Below are 14,442 nucleotides of genomic sequence, written 5' to 3'. Positions count from 1 at the left end.
AATGAAGTAAAAGTTGAATGCTAGAAACGAAACGGTCAACCGCCATAAACCCCCTCTAAACTGTGTCTGTCATCGTTTAACGTCCGCAAATCGCAGTGTTGTCCTTAGAAGCCGGGTGCCGGGTAAATAACCCGGCTGTTTTGCATTTTTTCCCGGCTACTTTTAACGTAATCAGATTCGGGATTGCACTGCCAGCTGTTAGACGGCACACGTACGATTAGCAGTTTCGCGACCCCTTTCCCCGCATGGAACTGCACAAACACAAAACAGTTTCTAAATCCCCAATTGTGGCTTTTTGAGCCCGATCTTTTATTCGTTAAATAGTGTGATTGGCTGATGGACGCACCTATGGTGTTGCCTTTGTTACGAGCAGTGTAATTGGTGACTAGTATGAAGGTCATCTTAGGTAATTTTTAACGATGGCGTCAAAAAGAAATGTGGCGTCGGCCACTGGCACCTTGCCGATGGAATATTTTTTCCCGAAGAAAGCCCAACAATACATTTAGTTTATGTATGAAAAACTTCAATTTCGCTGAATTTGTGAGAGAAAGGCGCCGAAAAGATGTGATTTTTATCGACGGTTCGAAGTTCATGAGACCATGGATGTAAAAAATATTTTTTACATCCATCATCCATGATGAGATTGGCAAGCTAGTTTTCCGCCGCCGCGATGGCTGCCAACGTCACTACGAGTATGATCTTCTCAACAAATCAAGTTATTCTCAGAGCAATACCGACGCATTTTCTAGATTAATTTTTAAAAAATGAGCTAGAACTGATTTTTTTAGAACCGACTGTTTATGTGAATGGGTATTTTATTTTCATTGATTATTTTTACGTTCTAGAAACCATGGTCACACTCACAGGCATGTGTGTTGCCGACCGTTGCCGACCGGCGAATCATCGTCACGGCTCACAGCTTCACCGTGGCGCTGATCCCCCGTTGTTTAAGACAACAGGACAATACGTCGTGGATTCCGGCATGGGTTCAATTTCACTGCGCTCCTCCATGTTCTCCATGTTGGGTTGCCCGATAGTGTCTTTCGATGGAACCTCTGAATCATTTTTTTTCACTGACTCGTGGAGCAAATTTGAAAGAAAATAGAGTTGTTTCCTTCCGACGCCATACTGCATATCTGCTTTGATCAAATTTGGGAACTGCGAGACGGGACGATCTTGCACGGTTGACATTTATTAGTAATTTGTTGCAACATTTCTGTCAATCACTCACTTTGTGTCATAAGTTTCAGAAACGATGAGGTAATGAAAAATGGGAAATAAGCAATGAAATGAGCAGACTGCAGGTGATTTAAGATTAAATGTTAAATCTTCACTGCAAATAAAACCATAAGTGTGTCATAGATAATACAAACAAAACAAAATCATGTTTGTTTGTTTTGTAGTATGTGAACCACGTCCAGCACGTCTAAGACACACAACAAAAGTACTGTTTCAGTCTCAGCTAAATGTCACCTCAGATGCCACCAGAGAACACCATTTCCACTCCAAAATTTCATTTTTCGCCTTGCGAGAGGGGGGCACCCCCCTCTCGCGCTCTTCCCCCCCCCCCCTCGTTCGCTACGCTCACTCGCCACTCGGTCGCTTCGCTCCCTCGCAGTACACCCGTCTACTTTCTTAAATTACCCGGCTACTTTTAAATATAAGGACAACACTGAATCGTGGTCGGATTGGCGATGCTATATACTCATTTCAACGAGCTGTAGTTGCAAAATATTAGGATTTGCAATAGATAATGTGCGGCAATAACCCCATGTTTCTAACTGGATGTCTTGAAAATGGCCATTCCAAACTTTCATGTCCTTCTAAACTACCCTGCAGTAGACTAGCCAACAATAGTTCCGACTCTAAGTTAGTTGAATCATTGCACATACTGCAGACAGTGGATGCTGCTACAGCTGTATGTTAAATCTCGGTTCTCCATCACGCTTACTGATAGAGGGGCTTGTGTGAATCAAATAGTCCAACACAAACCTGCACACAATGCTCAATACCACGTCTCGAATATCAGTCACTTTGCCAATGTACTTGACCGGTTTGACCGGTTTTAGTCCAGCAGTGGATTCCACGTTTTACACTCAACGTTGTTTTACCTTCTTAAGTTTTTCCCCAAAACGGCTTTTGCTTGTCAAGATCATCAAAGGAAACGAAGAGATACAGGCACCCTCTCAGCTTTGGGCAATTGGAGATAATTAATATAAATTAATAGGCCGCGAAATGATAATTTACGAACGAGGAAGAAATAAAAATGGACTTCATATGGTAAAACTACATGTATGCTAGTGACTGCATTTTGTATCCTAGTGCTACACTAGAAACAAATTAGTAATCGTAAAATACAATATTTGAATAATAATTTGCATAAATTAAATATGACTTACTCTATACTCTGTATTTTTGACATGATACATGTACCTAGAGTGCCAGTAATGAATTTTTTATTGTTGTGGGTTGACAAACAATATTCACCAAGAAAAAATCTTAAGAAGATAAAAACCAGGTTCACCCAACCGGCTGCCTGACTATAAATCGGCTTTCAAACCAATCCAGTCGCGAATAAAGCAAATACAGTAGAATCCAAAGGTTCGGTAGCAGTCAATACAATCAGCTTTTTGTTCGCGCCCAAAACATGTATTGATAACAAACTATTCGAGATAGTAAGTCACGCGACATTGCATGAGTACAAGGGGCAATGAACATTGTATGGCATTTCATATAGATACTGCAGGTCTAACATTTCTGTCTTTCTATCAATCTACCGGGGACCATTTACAAACTGTCAAAAGGCTGTACAGTGAGAGCTTACAAACCATTGGCTACGCGTTACAAGTTTACTGAACGCAGTGCCGGCCTTGACATGATTAGGAATTTGACAACCTATACGCCATGTTTTCTGAACACTTCATTAGTTTCATGTTGAGCATATTTATGGACATTGCTGGGTAACATGGTAAGAAGAGACCATGTAATGGCTGGATTGGCTATCATTCTACTCCTGATAGTTATGGTACCACTATTCACGAAATACAACGTCATTACGAAGACCAGGGAGGGGCAGACAGTTAACTGGAATGGTGGTAAGTACGTCAGAGCTTCCGTTACGCTTCAACATTTTTTTATCATAGCAAAGAAATAATTCATATCATTTGACCTCACCTATGAGACAACGTTTTCTTTAATATTTTGACAATAAACAATTGTAGTATGTATTTGCTGAATGGCGGGTTTTATTAAACTTCTTCCTGTCGATGAATTAATGTGAGAGTAAAAATTGTTCATGACTTGAGGAAAAACCTTGAAAGCACAGGGCCCATTTTCGTGACGTCACAAGTGGCGTCTGATATTGCAGAAGAACGTTCGGAGAGACTACTTACAGTTAGGGAGTGGACGTAAATTACCAGGGGTGGAGTGGTAGCGGGATTGGAAGTGGGTCGCCAAATGTCATGCCCATGTTTAGGGGAGGATCATTTTTTTGTAAAACTACATTTTGGGGAGCGTCACACATTTTTCAGCAGGAGATATTTCCAAATTAAAAAGGCTCCATGTAGGGTCCCAGAGTGATAAATTTCCCAAACGAATATATTTACGAACATATTTACGAGTTAGCCATAATCATTTGATGTGATCTGAATTTCTCAGTCTAATTTTGATAGTAAAGTAAATCTGGCATAGAACAATCCTTGGAATCTTCAAGCAAAGTTTAAAAGACAGGTTGCAGTTGAGTATGTTTGAAAACTAAATAAAAAATTGTTCAAAAATACAAGTAAAATATGTTGTACACAAACTCACTTGAAACCATCCTACTATAATCAAGTACATTTATGTCAATTATCCACAATCTATAAATGCAAACAAATTACTAGTTTTATATTGGAAACAAGTTGTTAATAGTTTTCTCATAGAATACCAAATGAGCAACTGTGTATGATTTTCGATGAAATTCCAAAACTAATTTGCTGTACATATAGGCACTTGTAACCATCCTATTATAATGAAGCATATAATTAATCATACAAGGTCAGTAAATACATAGATATTAATAGTTTTATATTGGAAAAAAATTGTTCTGAGCTTTCCCACAGACTGCCATGTTTAGCGTCAAATTACTTCAAACGTGCCCCTTTTACCTCCCACTTCAAGCAAAGTACACTAACATGAATGCAATATAGTTTAATTTTATATCTTTGTAGAAAAACACTATGCCGGCCACACCTTGGCTTCAAATAGTTGTGCAAAAATGGTAACCCTTCCCAAAAGGCATGTGTGAAATTTCATGACCCTTCAAATCTGCTTGATGAAAAATTGTAACTCATTACTGAAAAACACCGGTCCTCCCACTGTAATTGCTGTCCAGTCCTTTACACAACTCATTCAGACTTTTATTCATCATAAACTTTTCCAAAAAAATGTGACCCTTTCCCAAGGGCAAGTTTGTAAAATGTGACCCTCCCCGATTCCTGCGGCCCTGTAGGTTGCCTATTTGATTGATGACAGCATCTTTCTGAACAGTTGCAGTAAGCAGTTGAATCAGACTGACAACTTCAAATGCTCAGAGTTGGTTTCAAAATGTCGCAATCAAAATAAATATTATTTATCAAATTTCGACACCATCTTCATGGTATGTCCCAGGCATACAAATGAGTGTGAAGACCAAAGGAAATGTACTTCTTTTTAATTGAAAAACAAACAACTTCCCTCTGAAGCGAAGAAAAGCGTTACAGAAACAAATGATGAAGTTAATCAAGAGAAACCAAAACAGACTAACAAATTAAAAATATGAAATATCATATCACAAACGATGAAAAGTTGATTTCATCAGAAAAATTGAAAGAAATTAAAAACATTTCTGATATCGTTGCCATCTTAATTTCATATTAAACACCTATTACCTATTCATGAGGGCTATAGCGCCCGTTTATTACCAGAGGCGTATTGGGCTACCAGAAACATAACCTTTCCCTCAGGCCGTACGTAGGCCGAGGGGTATAGCGATGCATTTCTGGTAATGCATGGCCACGAGGGGTAATGAGTCCAGCGTGTGCTAGGGCGGAGGGGGCAAAAGATCAGGTGTAACACGCGACACACTTTTGTTGTTGTATGTAACAGTTTTGTGTTTTGATATTATACACTGCAACAATCCAGTGTGACAAGTTTGCTCAAAATTTAACTGGAGAGTCTCAGAGATATTGGTAGCAAAAATGTCACTTTCAAGTACAATGCTTTTTAGATATTCTGATGCAGTATAACGTGTCACTTGAAAGTGGATAACGGGGAAAACCAGGGATAGAACATATGACCTAAATATTGTTCTTTCTCTGACATCATAAAACTGTCAATTACTTTAGGAGATGATGATCTGCGCTCAATTAGTTGCCCGGTGCGACTGGCTTCTCCAAATACCTTTCCACTGGTACCGCTGATCAGCCCAGGGGGTGCAGGCAATACATGGACACGCCATCTCATAGAACAAGCCACTGGGTTTACACAGGTTCCGTCTACCATGAAAAGGCACTCTACGAAGGTGGTAGGTTGTTTGTTGTACGACTTGTCAGTGATGTGATGCGGTTTTGACATGGTTTTTCGATTTAAAAAAAAAAACGATTAAATTTTCACCTGATTTCCTTGAATCATGTGTCTCAAATAGTAAAGTTCCAAATAACACAGTACAGCTTGGCTAAAAAAAAACGTTTTAAGAAGAAATTTGAGACAAGATTGCCACAGTAAAGCATAGTCCAGATGAAAATCACTCTGTTTTATTTCGTAAGTACACAGACAATTGCCAAACACTATGTGTATGGTTTTCCAGGGTTTGTTGGTGAGTTTGAAGATTTTTTGGATGGCAACACTCTAACAGTTAAAGTGCATTGTACAGCGTGCATACCGGAAACTTGGGAAGCAGCCATACTTCTGTTGCGTAATCCAATCGACGCCGCGATCTCTGAGAGGAATAGGAGGCGTTCTCGTAATCACGTTGGCAAGGCGACATGGAGAAAACGCTTAGGAACGAACAAAGGTAGAAACCGATAAATTAATCTTACGTCGTCCTTGGGGGAATAGGCCACTCAATGAGATATTTATACCATTGAAATTGATCACATTTTTCATATAGAAAAAAAATTGATTTATTCTTTTTTTAATAATTATCGGTAATGCTAATAACCGCTGTCATTCAAAGTTCTTAATAGACGAGGAACTCTTTTTAGATTCTAGATATTTGATATTCAAAAATGAGCACCATTATTAGTTAAATGTCTCCAACAACAAAATAACTTTTATGTAACCTGTTGAGCAGAAGTTGAACAGATCTTTAAGTTTCAGAGAGGTTGCAAATCTCCACCAAAATGACAAACACAGGTAAACGTAATGTTTTGCAATATGATGGAATATCACCCTTTCTTTATGAATACAATTACACTCATTGTGTTTATTCAATTATCGCGTCCTTTTAACCTGTATTGTTTTACAAAAATCTAATATCATGTTTTTTCCAACTGTTATTTTACATTCTCATTGTCCTACAGTTTTGTACTCTAACTTCTTTTGAATTTTATCGATTTTTTCAGGCCACTACAGATTATTCATCGAAGCCCGTTTTAAAGAATACGAGAGTATAGTGAAAAACGTTTTGGATCTACATATTCCGACTCTGGTTGTTCACTACGAAAACATTAAAGAAAACAGCATAAAAGAAGTGAAGCGGATAGTCAACTTTTTGAACATGACCATGAATGAGCAGAGAGAACTGTGTGTGAAGAAAAACTCGGAAGGTAATTTTCACCGACACAAGAGTGACATCAATTCGCCTTATACGACATTTACAGATGAACTGAAATGCGAAGCGTTTGCTTTGATTAAAAGGGTGTCAAGTCTTCTTGTCAGGAACGGACACCAACCCTCGCCATGCCTACAGGATCATGCAGTGTCTGATTGTGATATGGTTGTCGAAAGTCTTTTGTCGGTAACACCTTGCATATAGCTACAATCTGTCATTTTTTATTAACACTTTATTGAGCGCGGCCGAATTACTGTACAGTAATTTTCATCGGGGCTCTTTCGAAAAAAAAAAAGAAAACTACATATCACAGACATGCGTACAAGAGACGGAACTACAGGGAAACATTCCTTCTTATGTAGTCTTTCAAGTTACGTTTGAAAGTATAAAGAGTAGTACTCTGTCTAATATCTGTAGGTAAAGCATTCCATACTTTAGATCCTCGGAAATGAAACCTACGTTGACCAGATTTTGAAATACACCTTGGTACATAACAGTCCTGGCGATATGCAGACCGCGTATTATGGTCATGAACATTGCAGTTGAGAGTAAATAAGCTTGATAAATATTGTGGACAGACACCATTCATACATTTAAACATTAAAATTGCAGTAAAGTAAAAAATACGCTGTCTAACTGACATAACATTCAGAGATGAAAATAAATCCTGTGATGGAAAGTCAAAGGGGAGTTCAAAAATGGGGGTTGCTTTATCACGAATTTACGAAAGTAGTGCATCACTCGGTGTCATTCTGCAAAGTTAGAACTACAACTTTGCTATCGAAATATTCAGCTACTGGGAAATGACATCAAAAAAGCGAAACGCCGTATTCTCACTACATTTGGCGGTCCACTACTTTTGTCAAATTTATTCACCATTTCTGCAACTCCCTCTTTGTTGCCGACTTTGCAGATTGGCGATGTGGTTTGGAACGAATGATCATCAAACACACAACACCGATGCTCTATTTTTCAACCTTCCGTTTCTGCAATGGAATGGAATCGAAACCTAAAATAAACCACGATGTTGTTCAGTAATTTCCCAGTTATCCACAAATCTCATCTACATCATAACTTATAGTTTTGAAGAAATCGGAAGCATTTTGAGGGTATTCAAGATGTTCCATGTACGACAAATCACCCAACTCCTTATCATATTATAAAACTATAAACACGCTGCCGTGATTCCGTTTGTCTTGGCACAAATCATAGCCCATACAAGACGGTCTTGCTTCTACCGCCACTGTTCAGTCGATTGAACTTTCCCGATTGCAGAAAAGGGTTATCTCGCTTCTGCTTCCATTGTTTTGTATGTCAAAAAATACATTCACCAAGTCCAGATGTAAATTGGCAGCGATCTTCGCTTCCTGCCACCATGTGAAGAGTATTACATATTATCAGAACTTTGTACTCTATGAAACTTCTTAAAGTCAATAATGCCCTTCTAATACTATTTGTGACTACAAGCTACAATCATTCATCAAGTAAGTTTCAAGATGAAAGATATCACAGAAATGCTCCAAATATCTCATCAAAAATCGGGATATGATGATAATCGGATTTCCAGACCCAGAGCCATAAGGGATATACATCAATTTAAAGACACTTGGACCATGACGTTTTTAATTAATGAGTCATACAGGCTACCTACAGATTTCATTGAATTTCCGACGATTAAAAGTTTCATTTTAGGAAACGTGTATCTTTGAAGGCCCTGGGCCTGACAGTAATAGCTCTGTATTTGCCTAAGTTAGTTTCACAATTATTCAGCTGTTCATCATTGTCTTTGAAATGTTCGATGAAGCGTGTTTTTACTCAGTAGTACCTTAAGTGCGATACATGATGATTTTGTTTTATTGATAAAATGTCACCATATTCTTTTCCTTTTATCTTTGTCACAAGCTTTCTCAAAGATAACTCCATACAACCGCCCCTGTATTGACCGTTTTGTCCACGTGCTTACGTAGTAATCTCCAATCGTGCTGTCTACCTGTTATCGCGACGCGAAATAAAGTTTCAGGTTAAAGTACCTGCACACAGGCATATCAACGAAAACCATTGTCCCATGATTGCAATAATGAAAGCAATGCAAACTTGGCGTCCAAAATGTTCTCCTATAGGTGTCTATTTTTTGCCTACCACCGCCGAAAAGTACTATGATCCTTCCATCCAGGGCATGCTTCGCATAGTGACGAGGCTGATCTAATACTGCCGAAGAACTGACTCGCTCTTTATTTGAACTTTCCTCTCGCCCTTGCCAATCGATAAACATTTACTGCCAGCGTGTTGCCCTTTCGTCTTTGTAGACGTCTTTATAGTAAGTTTATATTCGGTGCAATATTTTCAGGTAGTAATTGAAAATACGGTAATAAGAAAAGAACTGACACACTCACTCACTCATCTTTAGATGTCGGCTTCTATATCTTTGTGTGGTACATGGTGTGGTTGATCAATAACGAAAACATCTTCTGAAGAAAATGTTAATTTGTAAACAAAATATCCACGTGACAGTTGGCCGAAAGATGTGTATAAAATTTGAAAAGAAATAGTGGGCATGCATGCAAAATCCGACCAAGAAATAATTGTCATTTTTTTCAAATCGAAAAAAATTGCAAAACAGCATATTATGTAAAGTTAACCAAAAACTCTCAAGACCTAATGCTATTACTTACTATATTTTGAAATAGCAATGTTAAACGGGACAACGGGGTACTTTTTTGTGTATTAGGTCTTGTAGATAACAGAATTTTCAGAGGGGATTGAAAACTTTGTTTTTAAACCTTCTTGCTTATTTTGATATGATTTATTTCTCAGTCAATATGCATTATATCATGTCCATTGGAAATATATGTGTTGACCTAGAGTCGAAGGTGTGGTACTTTTATAATGAGATAATAGTTGAAAGGCGAGCCATGTTACAAATCGCTTCTGTTGTCTTGATATCGATCGCTTGAGGGCGCCCACGTACTTGTAATTTTGAAGGGCAGAAACCCGGGGGGGGGGGGGGGTAACTTCCATAGATGGCTATACGGGGAGGGTCCGCGCGAAAGGGTCGTTTTTTTGCACTGTTTGGTATCAGAAAGGGTATACTTTTCACGAGGCGTTGGTATGAGAAAGGGTCCGGTTTTAAACACAAACTGACATTTGTTAAAAATTATGCTATCAACACTGGAAACCCATGTATCTACATCCCAGATCTACCACCAATATTTCCGATCTGTCGGTTTAACTGTTGGTACCCCTGGTACGCAAGGCGAGTGAGTCGTATCTGTATACGTATGGTATTGTACGGTATCAGATAGCTGTGGAAACGCAGCTATCTGTTGGCGGGGTAGCGTGAGTTGCTATGCGGGTCAAAGGTCAACCCCGCCACTCACATAGCAACTCACGCAACCCCGCCAAGAGATAGCTGCGTTTCGACAACTAGGTATCAGAAAGGGTAGGGTTTTTTGCTCAAAACTGGTATCACAACAGTTTGGGTTTCCATGTTCGTGCGGAGCCCCCCGTACTATTAGCCATGGAGTTACCCCCCCCGGGGCAGAAAGCTAAGAGATCGAGAGGCCCCTTTTGTTCATTGCATATAAAGTATTACTTCGTCGGAATCATTTTATCACAATTTGTCTCGGATTGATGATAACCTGTTACGTCATCCCCTGATTTTAGAATTAATTAGTTGAGGAGAAATGATGGACTCCTCGAAGTACCAGTTTTGTTGTTTTTGTTTTTTTCAATCTTCAAACGATCTTTTATTTTAACACAGACAAAATAAACAAATTTTACGGACAGGTCAATTTCTTCAGCACGGGAAGCGATGGATTCATGGGTCGTTACCCTGTTTTTAACTTTGGTAATTGGGGTGTCACGATGTTTTTGAAATGCTCAATAGGCGGAGGTCAGTGTATTGTTGAATTACAAATGGGCTCATACTTGCCTAATATACATCGTATCAGCCACGAATTGTATCATTCAGTTGCATTTTTCATAGTCCTTCGATCGTGGAGGAAATCTGATGTAAATATTCTGTTGAGTCCTTATAAACTCAGGAGGGACTGCTATAGAGGAAAGAATATTGGCTGGGTCGGTCATATCGTGATATATGAAGGTCACATTCTGTACACAATATCGCAGAAGTGCGATTGCGACAGACACCCAGCAACAGTATAGCGCTCCATTTCAGTGCTTGGATAATATGATCGCTTTTTACTCTTCTCTTCGTATTATGCTGGTTCATCACTGCTTACAAATTTGTTGAACGAATTAACAAAACATTTGTAAGGAGTAGCCTTTGCCCTACTCACCGCCTGAGGCATGTGAGGGCACTGTTATCAGCACGCTCCATATTGGTGTCATAAAAGCTCGTTGTTAACGGTCAACAAGTCTTTTCATGGATTTCGTGCGTTTGGTATCATGTCTCCGAAATTAGGGTAGGATGACTTTTTTATTTGTCTTTTTGTTGGCGGAGACCCATAAAGTACGGTAAAATGTACAGAATTTACTCGAAATTGTTTTTCAAAATGCGAAAATATGTCTTGGTTCGGTAAGTTTTTCTTGTGGGGGTCGGGTTATCGGAAACACATATATTTTTGGCATTATAAAATCAATATTACCTTCATAGCTATTTACTGGACAATCCATGGAATGTGCCGTGGTTGTTAATTAGTTTGTTTTAACTACTATAAAGAATATAAAAAGTCTAGTATCACTAATAAATGATTTGATAAAAAAATATACAGTTGAACAGAAACATTTCCCCTATATTAGTAATCAAATAGCCGAAACAAGGAAACGTTGAGCCCGTCACACATAAGAGAAAGTGATCGAAATTTTATTCAAGGTTTTTTGCTCAGCAAATTTCTGTGTTCGCGGGATTTTTATTAGTTTTCTTCCTTTGTGCTGTTGAACAAATTCTCCAATGTACTTGACCTTTTCATTTTGATAACAAAATTCCTGCACAGAGTATACCGGGAAAAATAATTGCCAAGTCCTTTTTTACTGAAGCGCCTGCGTGAAAATCAAATTTAAAGCTTAAGTGAGAAAAGTAGCAAATCCGCCTGCACGTGAGAGTAAATTGGCTGAGCAAAAAGCCTCGATTGAAGTTTCGCTTGGCTAATTTCTCTGGTGTGTGGCAAAATTATTAGCACACAGCTGTATTCTCGTGTTGAGTTATTGTGACCGTATAGCAGCGAGACACGGGGAAATAGGTAATTGCACAGAAAATGTCATTTTGAGACTTTCACCACAGTGCAGTTCCGACAACTGTATTCCTTTAAATCATCTGAAATACAGTGAGTGCATATTTCAAGTTTCGATCTCCTGAAAAAATGTTCATTTAAAATCAGTATGAATTGAATTAAAATGCCATATAAGACAATGTGAAATCGTGACATGTATACACCATGTTTGTCCTTTGAGCAGAAGAAGTCATATCGGAATTGTTTTCAACAGAGTGGGTTGATCAATAATATCTATAGTCCTTCAGTTGAAAGACTAATAGAAACATTGCCTTACTCAAAAATTCTCAATTAAGATCCCCGAACAAATATCAAGTATGGGTTAAATTCTGTTGATATGATAGAAATGCCTTCAAAATTTTTCATAGCCTATGAAATGACAGTATATTCCACATGTTAGTCTCCACTGAGAGCTCGTGTGCTTATAGTTCCCTAAAATTTAAAATGGACACATAATAAAATTATGGTGGTATATGCAAATGGTGACACATTTTGTCCTTCAAGCTATCTAATGAGCATTACACTACAGGTGAAGGTAGAAAAGTACAGTAGCAGCTATAAAGAAACAATTTAAGTAGAAATATACCTAGACTGGGAAAATTGCCATTATAGCATAATGTGAACTTATCCTTTAGATTCCTCATAAGGTTTATCTACTGTAGACAAAGTTTTTGGTAAGTTTTGCAATGTTTAGATTCTTAACCAGCATTTAAGACATTCAATGAGTTTTGTATATTTTCACTTTAATAGCATACTCTGCAGATAGCACTTTCCTAACATTGCAATGATCACTTTCACAGTAGCGGCTATGTCTTGCAATTCTCACGTTTTTAATCTAGAACAAACAGATACAGTACAACAAAGAAAAAGACTAAAATCACGTGATAACCCGATTTCCTTTAGTAACATAATAAAGCCAAATAAAAATCTGTTTCCGGTCACATGCCTACGAAAATTTGAATTCCCAGGTCAGAGGATTTTTTTTTTTGTACCTGAAACCCATAAAATAAAACTTCAAGAATTTACTCAAACTATTTTGAAAAGACGAATAAAAAACCCCAGGTTCGGCTATTTTTTCGATACACATATATTTTTATTCGGTCGCACTGCACCCCGTTTTCCTTCTCCCCGGGCTTCCGTCTATTCTGCTCGTTCTCGCAATTGCCCTTGCGAGCAACACATGTAAGATGGGTGAGGGCTTAGAACTCGACAAATCTCTACTATTATAAAGCCAAAACAAACATGTATATTGTGTGGACGGCTGCGCGGTCGAGCAATCAGATCTCATCTTATGAACATATATATGGCTTTCTTTCCACTGAAGTATCTCATTTACATAAAAAGTCCATACGGAATATTCGAAGGCTATACCTTGCCTTTAATCTTAAATTTTAAGGTCGTTTGTCTCTGTCGCATAGCTGATCATGAACTTCATGACGTACTTCTTGTCACAAGGCGGCTCAGTCTCATGTATTGTTTGTTCGTTAACAGAATATAGGTAGAGTAAATAACAATATACCGGTAGCTGAAATGACGATGCATGTTTGTTGATAAGGCAATAATAGGCAGTGTAATAGCGAGTGCACAGAGCGTGCTTCTCTCTCCCATTGTACATAGTTATTATTGCCTCATTTCAAGCAAACGTATACATCGTATGTTTTAGTCATATTCTTATTTATTCTATCTATACATTTGAAAACAAAAAACCCAAAAAAATGAGAAAACATCAGAGATTGAGCCCCTTTAGTCACACACCCCAATGAGCACATGTACAGTGCTATCACGTCAAAATTTTTGCAAAACAGCCATACACACAAAGCTTTTATTTGTGAGTATGCTTGAACATGTATAGTCTCGGTTACCTAGACTGAACTTTGGGGCTGTCAACCGGCCGCCCCTGATGAGAGCCCAGTAGGCCTAAAGAAGTAATCAACTGGTTTATCATGTTTTTACTGGATTGCCTGTCTGCATATGTACTATATATTTACGATACGATAACTTTATTGCCATTATGTACATGGTGCACTAGGATATTGACTTGCGTTTGTCACATAAAAGCAACACAACATCAAATACAACTCAAAACACTTTAAAATAAACGGACAAAATATCTCATGGCTACAAGTGGTCAAAAATAAAATACAATGCAATACAATAAAAATATTTAACCGCATAATTTATATGCTTTATATTCAAGATTAAAATGGTTAAAAATAGCTTTTGCAAACCAATTTGCGCTACCTATTAGAGAGGGCAGTATACGAATCGCAAAAGGGCATAAGTTTTATAAGTTTGTATAACTTTTAGGTTTTTGTGTCAGAGAAATAGGTTTTTAGGAATACAAAGCTGCTGCAAAATTTGCAGGCACTTCTGATTTTGGGGTTTATGGTACCATAGAAACTCTGAGGTAACAGTTTGTCA

The 14,442-nt window shown here is 38.2% G+C and overlaps 1 protein-coding gene across 3 annotated transcripts in view; it reads right to left on the bottom strand.

Moving 5' to 3' along the window:
• LOC139133353 (transmembrane protein 234 homolog) overlaps positions 1–14,442 on the bottom strand; it is a 220,983-nt gene that overhangs the window by 177,067 nt on the left and 29,474 nt on the right. The gene's annotated exons all lie outside the window — the stretch shown is intronic.

This window comes from Ptychodera flava, chromosome 5, assembly GCF_041260155.1.
Source record: "Ptychodera flava strain L36383 chromosome 5, AS_Pfla_20210202, whole genome shotgun sequence".
NCBI lineage: Eukaryota > Metazoa > Hemichordata > Enteropneusta > Ptychoderidae > Ptychodera > Ptychodera flava.
The sequence above is the reverse complement of the archived record's forward strand: the minus strand, read 5'-3'. Positions and strand labels throughout refer to the sequence as shown.